The sequence below is a fragment of the Halichoerus grypus genome, chromosome 12, assembly GCF_964656455.1.
Source record: "Halichoerus grypus chromosome 12, mHalGry1.hap1.1, whole genome shotgun sequence".
NCBI lineage: Eukaryota > Metazoa > Chordata > Mammalia > Carnivora > Phocidae > Halichoerus > Halichoerus grypus.
In genome coordinates this window covers 91,025,496-91,038,306 of record NC_135723.1, presented here as the reverse complement: position 1 = coordinate 91,038,306, position 12,811 = coordinate 91,025,496, and the positions used below count along the sequence as shown (strand labels likewise).

The 12,811-nt window shown below is 43.7% G+C and overlaps 1 protein-coding gene across 2 annotated transcripts in view; it reads left to right on the top strand.

The window, feature by feature from the left end:
- CREB3L2 (cAMP responsive element binding protein 3 like 2) overlaps positions 1-12,811 on the top strand; it is a 108,512-nt gene that overhangs the window by 48,242 nt on the left and 47,459 nt on the right. The window lies entirely within an intron of this gene.

The following is a 12,811-nucleotide window of genomic DNA, read 5'->3' as shown; positions in this document are numbered from 1 at the left end:
AGTGTGGGCGAGGGAGTGGACAGACACATAGCCAGTGAGTGGGTGTAGTAGTTTTCTATTGCTACATAACAAATTACCACAAACTCACTGGCTTAGAACAACACCATGTATTTTTCATGGTTTCCCTTGGTCAGGAGTCTGGGCATGATTTCGCTGGGTCCCCTGTTGGCCGAATTCAGTTTCTTGCATCTGTAGGACTCTTGCTGCCTGCTTCTTCCAGGCCAGCAGGAAAATCTCTTTTGGACTTCTAGAACTTCTTTGAAAAGGCTTTCCTGAATTGGGACCTTAATTCTATCTGCGAAATTGCCTTCTTTGAAGTGCCATCATATTCTCATGTCATACAAGCCACACTCAGGGGAAGGGGATCTTATAGGGTGTGTACACCAGGGAGCAGGAATCTTAGGGTCGTCTAAGAATTCAGCCTCCCACGGTGGCTGAGAGAGAGTGAGTGGCCAGTGCTGGTCTGTTCTCTCCATATAGCAGACCAAATTTTGGAAGGGGACGTGGGGCTGGAGAGCAAGGACTGGAAATATTATTTTAGAGATTTATGGCTGGTGGCCCTAATTCACGAGAGAACAGAAACCACTGCTAAATACAATCTAAGGATAAAAGCTCCCATAGTTGGGAGATGTTCTGGGCCCACCCTAGTGAAGGGATGGTGAATAAAAGGGAACTCATTTTCAGCGTTTGAAATTCTGTGGCATACAGAGCTCCCCATTGAAACTGTTTTTGAAAACAAACCCTTCATGTTCACTTGTAGGTAGCTGTGCTTGTTGGAGAAAGGCCCAGTTGTGGGGCCTGATTGTCCTCAACATGGAGGACAAAATTGAAGAGATTTCTGTGTGTTTAACATTTAAAGTGCTGGTGTGTGTGTGTGGGGGGGGAAGCCAACTCTTTGAGTTGGGGTATTACTGCCCTGTATTGGGGTATTACTGTTCTTGCAGAATGGTCTTGTAAGCCTGGGTCTACCAATAGGTTATTAATATTATTTTTTTATCAGGAATGAAATATGGAAAATCTGCCTTCTGGGCAGACCATGCTGTCTCTAGTCAGCTCTCCTCACTGTTCTTTGTTCCCTGAGGACTATTTAATCCAGGTCTCACTTAATTTGATTAAATGGAGTCTGTTTTTAAAAACAAATGCTTTCCCCCCATTATAAACTCATAGATTTTCAGCGTAGAAAATATAAATAGGAATAAACAACCCACATCTGTTGTGCTATATTACTAGTTACACATCTGTTACTAAGCAGAAACTTGTCAACGTTTTGTCAGATATCTCCCCAGATGTTATAGCATTTGTAGATAATTCTCTACAACTGAAAAATAAAGGGCATTCAGTTCTTGTAATATGTGTGCTCTTTGATGTATATATTTTTTAACATTTTAGTGTATTCACAAACAGCTTTCTACAATTACATTTTACATACCTACTTACTTAGATTCCCTACTCACCTTCCTTTATGGAAACAATCTCATAGGGGCTATTTTACATTTCAGATAGATGATAAATATCAAGTCAGGGTTATCCGCCTTTGATCAGGACATCTTTCCTGGTGGTTGTGATCCTTTGGTTTCACCCAGTGCTGTGTGTGTTAGGGGCTCCCCTGGCTTGCAAAGGCAAAACTTGGGCTCTATGTTTACTTTTTCCCTAGTCCATCCCCAAGTTTTGCCTTGGTAAAATTTTTAAATACCTCTTTTGTGAGCAAGAAGCCCTAATAAACAAACCACTTTGTTGAGACAGGAGTATTAGCCCTGGCATGATTTACTAATTTTACTGCACAGTTGCAGACATCACGAGTCAGCGAGGTGCCCCAGCGGCCCCTCCGTTCCACACACAAACTCTCTGTGCAGCTTTGTGAGCTGCTGTTTTTCTTTCCCTTGCCCTTCCCGAGGGGCTGCTGGTGGCCCAAATCTGTTTAAAAAAGGTGAGCCAAGGATCGGGACTTTAAAAGTTAGTTAGAGATTTCACCTATTAGAAAACCGAGCTTTGCGAATGTTGAGAGTATGAGGATTCGTGGGGAGAGGGGCCCTTAGATGTTGGCGGGTGGTTGAGCAGTGGAGGGAAAATAATTCAATGACCCAGACATCCATCAAGAGAACTTTTTGACCTACTGCCACATTTCCTGTGAATAATGAAAACAGACCCACGGAAGAACCCAGATGAACATAAACATCCTCCATGATCCGCTTGAGTCTATATATCACAAGTTCTCTTCTTTGGCTTTTCGAAATCCATGGGTTGTCGTCATGATGGGGAGTGAGAAGCTCCTAGCATTTAGTGTTCGGGGGCCCTGGGTTATGCAGGACAATTCCAATCAATGGAGAATCTTTTTACCTAAAATAACAACATGGTCTGGTTGAGAACTTCTCACCACTTCACAGTGTTTAGTTTCTTCTAAGGAATGGAGCAGAAAACATGAAACCAGAGCCATGATTTCTTCTGGGGCTTCCTAGAAATTGTCTAGTCCTTTCTCTGTCCCCCTTTTTTTGGAGTGGTTCTGCATAGCCAAGGCTGGAAGGATATTGGTCCATGGGAGGGAGTGTGGGCCAGGGAAAAGCAGTACAGCACTTTTTAGGTTAGATAGTTCTCTCCGTCTATAGTTGGCCTGCAAAAGTTGAGTCATTTTTTCTGATAAAATCCTGTCTGGTTGTTTGTCTCCTAGGCCAGCTATTCAAAGGCAGGAATTAGCCAAGTACTGTCCAGCTGTTAGCTCAGTCATCCTCAGGGGTACGAATTCTTTGCCAAAAGAGCCTCAGAAAAGGCCAGAGAGAAGGAGTTGCAGGCAACACTGACTCAGGCTTAAGATTTGTTTTCAGGCTGTTTTATTCCCCTTGGTGAGGGGAAACAGAGGCCACCTACGTCATAACTGATCTCAGAATGTCAGAGCTGCAGGAGGCCTGGGAGACCAGCTGGTTTTAGTCTTTTATTTTGTATTCTAAGAAAAGAGACCCGGAGAGGTTAAATGACTTGCCTGAAGTTACAGAGCCAGGTTGTGACAGAGCTAGGTCTAAACCCAGACCTTTTGATTCCAAATAGAGCATTCCTTCTACTACCCCAGCAGCTGCCCTTTGGACTTCTTATTTTATTTATTTATGAAACTTTGCTGGCTTTCTTTCCAAAACATTCCCTGCCCCCACACCCCCACAAAAGCATTGCATCGTCATTACTTTCAAACCTTCTGTAATTTCTGAGACCGTTGGCTTCAGGCATAAGGGAAAAGCACCTTTTATGACTGGAGAGCACATGCTCCCTGTTTGTGACTCAGGAAGCAAGTATCCACTCCTGTTAAATAATGAAAAAACTGTAGAAGTGTTGCCCTACATTGTCTTTTGGGAGAAAAATACACAGTTAAGCTGTTTAAGTTTTCACATGTGGTGTTGGTACGTTGTTTCCCAGAGGGACTGCAAAATATCTTCAGTTTGCTTATTCTCATAACAACCCTGAGATCGCTACATTCCGGAAATTCATGGTCTTTCTTAGAAAGAGAATGCAGGCTTTCTTTTTTCACCTTCATTAGACATTCTCCAAGCCTTCTGAGGTCAAATGAAGAGGAAAAGTGTGGTGGTAGCTATGTGACGGAATATCAGCCCGTTGGCCAAAGCCCATAGACGGATACCTTTTGGGGCACCTGGAGTCCATTTCCAGAGCAAGACTTGAGAACCTAGGAATATCCATCATGGGGAAGCTTTGGCTTTTGCTATTGGCAGTCAGGGCAAGGTGTCTTTGAACATGTCCAGGACATTTTTTCACAACCACCTTGCCCTATTTTTCTTGCCTTCTGCTGGCTCTGTCATGGCTTCTCAGTAGCCCCCTGGGTGATGATCTCTTTCTTCTCATAGGCTTACTTTGGGTTTTCTGGGCCTTTCTTGTCAGTGCCCCACCAAGTGAACACTTGATAATCCAGTTTGGCTCTGACCAGTTCTCTCATAAAAGTTTGAGTGAGGAGTTTCCATGAAAATTTGCTGGATAAAATGAAAAAGCACTAAAGAAACATGGATGTAATCATGATTCTCCATAATCATGATCTATGGAGAATTATGGAAGGAACATGGATGTAATCATGATTCTTCATAATCGTGATCTATGGAGGAATATCAGGGTTTAAGACTGGAGATGTGGGCCTGGTTTTCAAAAGGGGAAGAAGAAGATTTATCAATTAAGAATCGATGCACTGAACACCGAGCCCCTTAGTAAGTGAATGAACAAACTAGAATCTAGTATGAGATCACCAGGAATAAATAAGCCTCACAGTCTTTTATAGTGTTAATAGCCTGATAGGTCAGAGAAATGCTTAATAATTTGTCCCAATTTCAGCAAAGTCTGTAGCAATGATAACAATGAAACAGCATTTATTGAGTTCTTATTAGTGAAAGAAACTGTTCCAAGTGAATAAACATCAAGTTTTGCTTCTAAGTATGTGACTTGGCATCTCTTAGCTTTAGCTTCTTCATTTAAAATAATGGAGCTTGAGGCACCTGGGTGGCTCAGTCAGCTAAACCTCTGACTCTTGATTTCAGCACACGTCATGATCTCAGGGTCGTGGGATCGAACCCTGCATTGGGCTCTGCGCTCAGCTCGGAGTCTGCTTCTCCCTCTCCCTCTGCTCCTCCCCTGCTCATGCTCTCTCTTTCTCTCTCTCTCAAGTAAATAAATAGATCTTTAAAAAAAAATAATGGAGCTTACCTTTCCAATCTCTCTCCAATCTCACAATTAACAGAGAGCTAACTAACTGGTGGTTCTTTACTTCTCATGTCCCAAGATTTCTGTCCTGACCAAGCTGTTGAGCTCTTGGATTCTAATAGCATTTGGAGATAGAAGGGGGTTCATTACCTCAGCTGGTTGGGTTTCATAAGAGGAAAGAACATGCCGGAGCAGACATCCAACAGGTGCCACGCTCCCAATATTTGTAGTTGTTAACCGGCTGGACAAGAGGAGGTAAGAAATAACTATGTGGGTGGCTGTGGCTTTCATGGTCATAGCCCATTCATGGTTCTCAGCCAATTTTTATTTGCCATAACACCGTATTATATCTGGATCAGACCATCTACAAATTTTTTTTTATCTTTGTGACAGTTTTGAAAAGCAGGTTGTATTTTTCCTAATTTCAGATGGAGTAGAAAGCATGAGTGATTTGCTCAAGGTTACTGCTAAAAACTACAGATCTGATCTAGAATATATGTGTTCTGACTCATGACTCCAGTGGTTGGAACACTCCTTCGCATGGTTAAGAGCCTCTGGTGTATTTCAGCAGGCCAGCATTCCAGGGAGGTGGAGCATGCATGTGAGATCTGAGAGAGCAAAAGTCTAAGTGGCTTTAAGCCAGATCTTGCCTGGGTTTCCTAGTTTGGCAACCTGTGGGATTCCTGTTGCTCTTATCTGGGGGTGAAGTGGTGCCTCCTTGCAGTGAGTCACTCTGTGTGCGTTTGAACAAGAAGACAGATAGTATCTTGTACTCTTGAAGCACTTTCCCTTTTTCCTAGCATGGCATTCTAGGGATGAGATGATCTTGGTAATCTGATGACATATCTGGCTCATAAATAAATAGGGTTTTTTTTTTTCATGAAAACTTTATGGCTTCTTTAATTTTTCACACCTGACATCCTTGGCATTGGGTCTTAACTCGAGACAGAATTGTCCCATTGCAAAATGTGTGTCTTAGTCAAAGAATTCCATGAAGGAAGTCTGTGGGATTCTTCAGTCAGTTGTTTGGTGATCCCTATGATAGTCACCGTCTTTCTGGTTACAGAATCAAGAGTGTAAAGATTTCACATAATCCCCCAAACCTCAGTTTTCTCAAATTAAAATGACCAGATAGGTCCAGAGGATTTCCAATATTTCTTCAAGCTTCATCAGTCTCTGATCTGGAGCCTGTTGTCATAATCAGAAGTTTTTCTGGAATGGCAAAATACCAGATTTTAGTTGTTTTAAGGTAAGACCCAAGAGAATAGAAACAATGACTATCTTATGCCTTCTTTAAAGTTGAAGGCCCTGAGGGAATGCCCTGGCTGTTTCCTGGTGAAGAGTGGAAGGTGAGTGATGGGGTAGAGAGATGGAGTTGTTTTCTGTTTAGAGTAGAAGGCACCTAAGAGGAGGAGGAGTTATGTCTGTGGAGGAGGCAGGAGACACAGTCAGAAGAGACTGGCCAAAATAAGCCAGCTGGGAGGCTTATTACATAATGAGAACATAAAAGGGTAAAAACTGCAAATTGAAGGTAGGGCACAGAAGGAGGATTATCAACAAGGGAAAAAACATCAATTAGGAAGAAACAAGAGAATTTGGGAGATGGTGCATAAGAAATTTAAATCTATTTTAACTCTGTGGGGAGTTTGGACTTAGATTGCATTATGTTGGGGATTTTAAGTGTGGGAAGGTTAAAAGTAAACCTGTTGGCTTTGGCATGTGGTATAGATCAGGCAGAAAGCCCTGCTGGGTCACCAGTGCTCCCATTGGCAATGCTGAGGCAGAGTCTGGGCTTAGGGACTGAGTGAGGGAAGAAATGGCTGTCAAGATGGCTGCCGCCAACATCCCAGGTCTCTGTGGCTCCACCACGGATGGAGAGAACAAAATGGCCGATTCTGTACTGCCTCCACCTTGGGTGGTTGGCTTGATCATGATTTTGAATTTGTTGTTGGGGAGATTCAGCTGTCTGTTGTGGCAGAAGGAAGAGGCAAGAGAAGGACTCCAGGGGATGGTTTGAGTTTCTTAAAACAAATCAAAGAGGACTACTCCATCTGATATGGATTATATGTTATTTCTGGAACAGCTCTGCCTGCTCTAAAAGGATCCTAAGAATTTCCTCCCATAATTTGAGGGGTTGTCCTGGTCTCAGGCCCAAATTACAATTCAAAAAGCATTTGAGAATCAGGAATCTGGTTACTGAGTTCTCTGTGTTAGTGTTCGGGAGGCAGCAGGCGATGCTGAAAGTAAATGGGAACAGAACTGGAAACCAGGAATCCTGACCTACTCCCCTCTTCTCCACAGCCCCCATCCCCACCTTCTAGATAATTCTTGATCTTGTCGAGATCAGATACAATAATGATGTGGAAGTGTTTTGTCCTGTGTAAAGCACTATGTGTTCAACATGGCATATTATTATTATTAATTATTATATTTTCTTATAATTTTTATTCCTGTAGGGACTGGTTAGATACTGTTAAGCCATAAAGGGAGAAGCCTTCTACCAGGCTAAGGCTGGTTTGGGTTCCAGAAGAACTAAGAAGCACATTTCGGGGCATTTGCAGCTATATATATATATAAATGAACTAAGAAGTAGGCAGATTGAATTTCTCTGTGCTCGTTAATTCTGAATCTCTGTGCTCTCCTTTGCCAGCAGGAGCCACCCACATGGTGTTTCTCCCTTACTCTCATTAGCTGATTTGTTTGTATAAAGTGAAATGATGAATTTTTTCACCCCAATCATTAAGCAAGAAGACCTGCTATAGGCCGTCAAGATTGCATTGCATTTGGAGAAAATGCATCATTACTTGTCTTAATGATGAAAAATTATGTCATTTAAAAGGAGTTAGTATTGGTGTGTTTCCCTGGAAACAAGTATCACATAAAAATTCATATTTACATAATAAATAAATTAGGGGTGACTCTTTTTACAAAAAATAGAATACACCTTACCAGTGGATTTATAATAGGGTTCCTTTACATAGATATTCCCCCAATGCCTGGTCTAGCCTATTTCACGTACCTTTTATTTTTTACAAAGAAAGGGACATCTGGATACTACAAACCAACGGTTGGATGTTTGGGCTCTTTAAGAAACAATTTCTCCTACTGCTTATGAAATTTCAGTAAAGCATATATCACTTTACTGAAAATACTACCCCCCCAAAAAAACCCCTTCAAACTGCCTGTGTAATAAGGAATTCTAAAGCTCAACCCCACATTTCTTTATTTAGAGACATATGTATTATACCTTAATATTGGTACCAGCAAAAAATGGAGTGCCCTTGAAGTTTTACTGTAGTAGGGTTTGAGTTGTGAGCCATTTTTTTTTCTTGTGATTTTTGACAGAATAGCCAGTTTTCTTTCCTACTAGGCATCTGGCTGTATCCTGTTTGCAGGGCAAAATCCACTCAGGTCTAAGGAGTACTCTCCATGAAGGTGGCCTCCCTCCCCACCTTCCTCTTCCCTCCTTCCCCTACCCTCCCTCTTCCTTTTTTCTCCCTCTCTCCCACCTCCTTCTCTCCCTCCTCCCTCCATCCCTCCTGTCTAATACTGGCCAACTGTGTGTTTGCTGGAGGGAAGCCTTGGTTTCTAAAGTGAATTTGAGGTGTGCCCTCAAAATTATTTCTCTGCATTTCTTTGAGGCTTTGGGAGTTGTCAGCTTGCCTCTACCACGTCCCCTATGTCTGTTGGTGGCTCCAAGTCTTTGAAGCATTCTGTGCTCTGGGCAAGGCTCCTAGCTGCAATTTTTCACTAAAAATCCTTCTTCCCCTGCCTGAGAGTGAGCCTTGAGCCAGATGCGGGCAGCCAAGCCAGCCGCATTCCAGGCAGGAGGCCTGGAGAATAGAACCTTTGTTGGGCACATTCACTGGAGCCCGGGGCAGGCCTCGGGCCCCCCGCCCCTTGAGGGAGCTGCTGGGTGCTGCTTTCCAGTGGGTTCCTCTCTGTGCCTCCTCAGCTACAATGCCCAAGGCAGGGTAACACGGGGCACACAAACCCAAGAAGCAGAAAGAGGACATTCCCTTCTTTTCCTAAGTTTTGAAAAGCTTTTGCATTTTGTGTGCCTGCAACATTTTAGAAAATTATAGGTTTTCTAGAGCTAATAGGTTGATAGCAATGACCTATAACTATATGTGTGTTGTTACTGTTAACGCCGCTGGAGGTTTTATAACTGCAGATCCATGGAATCCTCCTCTCCTATGCTTGGACAGGCTTGAGGAGGTGGGGAGCCACTGGGAATCTGCGTTTGTGGGCCTGTTTCTGTAGGAAGCTTTCATTCGAGTCCCAAAGGGGTCCAGAGATCAGAAGAGGTGAGAAACCACTGAAATCAAGTCCAAAGTCTGGTCATTAACTCTCCCTACCCCCTAAACACACACATACGCGCGCACGCGCACGCACACACACACACACACAGAGTTTACCAACAAGGAAACTGAATCCAGAAGAGATGATTGTGACACAGAGAAGCCCAGGGCTGGGACTGGTTGCTCGTGTTAGCTTAAGCACAGAAGATGCCATCCGGCCCACCTCGGGAGGGCAAAACTGCTTTGAACACGCTCTCTGAGCACCTTGCTCCATAGGGACACAGGAAATCCATTTCAGGTAACTCACATGGCATCTCAGGACAGTGATCTCTTTATAAGATGACCCTTATTCATCTTATAAATAAGGCACCTGGCTCAGAGTAGCCGCTCACTGTATTTGGTGAAAGAGCAAAACTTAGTGGTGTGCAGAAGTACAAGGAAGACCGCTCAGTAGCTCTATGCGTCCTTTTATTTGAGCTCAAGAATTATGAATCCTTTGTGTTTCTCCTCCTCCCTTTTCCTCACGCCCATGACCTCAGTTCTTGGGGCAATTGTTAGCCCTGGGAGGCTGCCCAGATTGTAAACCACTCTTTCCTTTCGTGCTCCTTTGACAGCTGGTTAATGACCTACAAACACAACGTCAGTGCTTCAGCCTTTTTTTTATAAAGTAAGTAATTTATGTAAAGTTAAGCATTTCTCTTAATTTATCTGATCTGTACACATGGATATATATTTTAAACATTTGATAGCACTTCTTTCTAATTGTAGGGAGGCCTAGGTTTTAATTGAGATTTGTTTACTGTTTGGCTGGAATAGAATGATAATGAATTGAGACAAGAGACAGTTGTTGAATGCATATCATCTGTGGTCTGTACTGGGCTCAGAGGGGGCTGGCTAAAAATGTTTACATCTTGGTTATGGAGTTTATAAGGCCCAAGGGCAAAGGATTTAAGTAACTTGGCAATGAGAGGGACATCAAAGAAGAGTAAAAATGTGTCAAATTCAGAGATACTTATACCCAAGAGCTGAAGTTGGTCAGGGAAGTAAAAGATCTATTGCAACTATGTCTGTCTAGGATGACTGTAAAAGAAATAGATTTTTTTTTTTTTTAGGTAGTTTCCTAATGGATAGGAAAATGAAAGGATCTTCTAGCAAGAACACTGTGAAAAGCCAGTGAGCAAATACAAATGCCAACATTTTATTGTTTTCATTTTTATAGGTTTTTTTTTTCCTTTTTCCCTAACGAGCTTTTTAAAAAATTGATTGGTGTATCACATGCATTATTTAACTGAATCCTCACAACAGGAAGCTGGTGTTGTTGTTCTAGTCATGTTACAGGGGGAGCAAACTGAAATTTAGAGACCTGAGGTTCTCTTGCACAGGCCTATTTAGCTAGCAGCCAGGATTCAAACTCAGAGCTGTCTGGTTCTAGAGCTGTAGCACCCAATGTCATATGGAAATGATTAGGGTTGAAATGAAAGTGTCACAGGTTAGAATCAAGGGGGACACGACTTTACAGGACAGCTGGGGCCAGGCTGGAGGATATTAAATGTCTGATGTTAAATAAGGAGGAGATGAGACCTTGATATTGGTTCTTTAAGCAAGTTGCCTTCTTCACTGAGGTGGGCCAGGAACACTTCTGTCATGAAGCAGGGGTTCAGCCCTGTCAGGAGGTTTCTTCCAACCCGGAGATTCTATGATGGGACTGTGAACCCTTTGGCAGCATGACGCACTAAGGGCAAGTGCATGTCTCTATCATCATTACTGCTAGTGTGATGCTAGGAGCCTTCCCGTCTAACAACTCTCTGTCACCTCCCTCCCTCCCTCTCTCTCTCTCCCCCTTTCTTTCTTTCTTTCTTTCTTTCTTTCTTTCTTTCTTTCTTTCTTTCTTTCTTTCTTTCTTTTTCTTTCTTTCTTTCTTTCTTCTTTCTTTCTTTAAGATTTTATTTATTTATTTGAGAGAGAGAGCACGAGAGGTGGGAGGGTCCAAGGGAGAAGCAGACTCCCCGCTGAGCAGGGAGCCCGATGAGGGGCTCAATCCCGGGACTCTGGGATCATGACCTGAGCTGAAGGCAGCTGCTTAACCACTGAGCCACCCAGGTCCCCCCCTCCCTGGCACGTTTCTACACTGAATGTGGAAGACTCTGTTTGTGTGGATGAGTGGACGGGCTGTCGGTGAAATCTATATGAATATTTTTGAAATTCCAGCCCCCACTACGTGTCAGCTTTGGAGATAGACTTCAGTGAGACAGTGTTCTGTAGTAGAGAGTGCATGGACTTCAGAACCTGTGGCCCCAACCCTGGGTAGCGCACCTGACTGCCCCGAACCCCCATTTTCTCACTGGCGAATGGGCAGTGTCCTATAATGCCTGCCTTATAGGACAGCACCTCGCTCGCATTCTGAGAGTCTAATAGGTGAAGGACTTCTCCACCAGATGACCTAGCACTTGGTCCTATCTACATCATCATCGATGATCAGCAGCAGCTTTATGGTGTTATACTGAATAGAACTTCTCTCCATGAAGTTGGACCGTGGAGCTCAAACACCTCTTTCCTAGGAGGAATACTGTGGGGAAAGTTCAGTCAGTTTGAAATTGGTTCAAGGCCCAGCTCAAGCAGTAGGCTACTGAGGTCTTGTGAGCATTGATTGAGGGGAGCTGTGAAAATACCTTGTAAATCCAGAGAGCTTGACTAGACTCTTACGCAGAATGGTAAAATGCTATTATGCCATGTCAACTAAAATTTCATAAATTGGATTCCCATGCGTAGTCCTTTGCAGGATCCAGGAAGGCTCCCTGTTTGAGGAGGTTCACTTTGCCTCTTTGTCTGGTTTTTGGTCTCCAAAGCCATATGACCCCCTCCACTGGCTGCCAGTGGTGATGGGCCAGTTCTGGCCTCATCCCTGCACCAGCAGTGGGATATTAACCTGTCTGTTGAGTGCCTGAGCCCACAGCTGCCAAGGAGACCCAGCTGGAGCTGATCTGCTGGGCTGAGTCACAGCATCTGGTTGGGACAAGTTGGGACAATCTCTTTTTAATCACAAGTATCCCCCTGGGACCTACTCAATGCTCACCACCTTGCAAAGTTCCGAGGTATGGGTGGAGGTCAGGTACAGTTGGTCCCTTCTCCTGAGGAGGTTCTTTTTCCAGAGAGGAGGTTAGCATAATGCATTCAGTAACAACTGCGAGTTCTTCAGGACTGCCTATCGTTTAGGGCTACTTTGTTTGGCAACGTGATAATTACTACAAAACCCAAAGTAGGGAGAGTTCAGGGATGGTTAGCAGAGTAGTTAGCAGAGAAGGTTTATTACTGGTTATTCACGGGATGTTCACAAAAACATTCATTACTGCTGTCCAGGAGAAAGAAAATGGTGTCAGCCGAGTAGCCCAACCTGGTGGCTTCCATGGGAAAGCAGGGCAGTCAAAGAGAGCCTTGCCTCAGGGTAGAACAGGATTCCAGAGGTTTAGCAGGGTCAGCACAGCTGGCCGGAGTTGACATTGCCGCTCAGGGGACAGAATTGTGGCTGGGAAATATAGGGATTGTGAGTTCAGCTCTTGAGTTTGTATTTTAATTTGTTTTGGGGACCTGTTGAGGGAGTTGGACCTTGACTTCAGGTTATCTTATAGTCTGGAAACCTGGATCTTAACCTTAGCCTTGCAGGTATTCTGCTCCTTGCTCTGCAAAGTGTAGTCTGTGGACCAGCATTATCTGGGAGCTGGTTTGAAATGCAGACCCCCAGGTCCACCTGGACTTGCGAGTCACCATCTGTGTCTTAAGGTGATTCACATGGACATCAAAGTGTGAGAAGCACTGGCCTAAATGGCAAG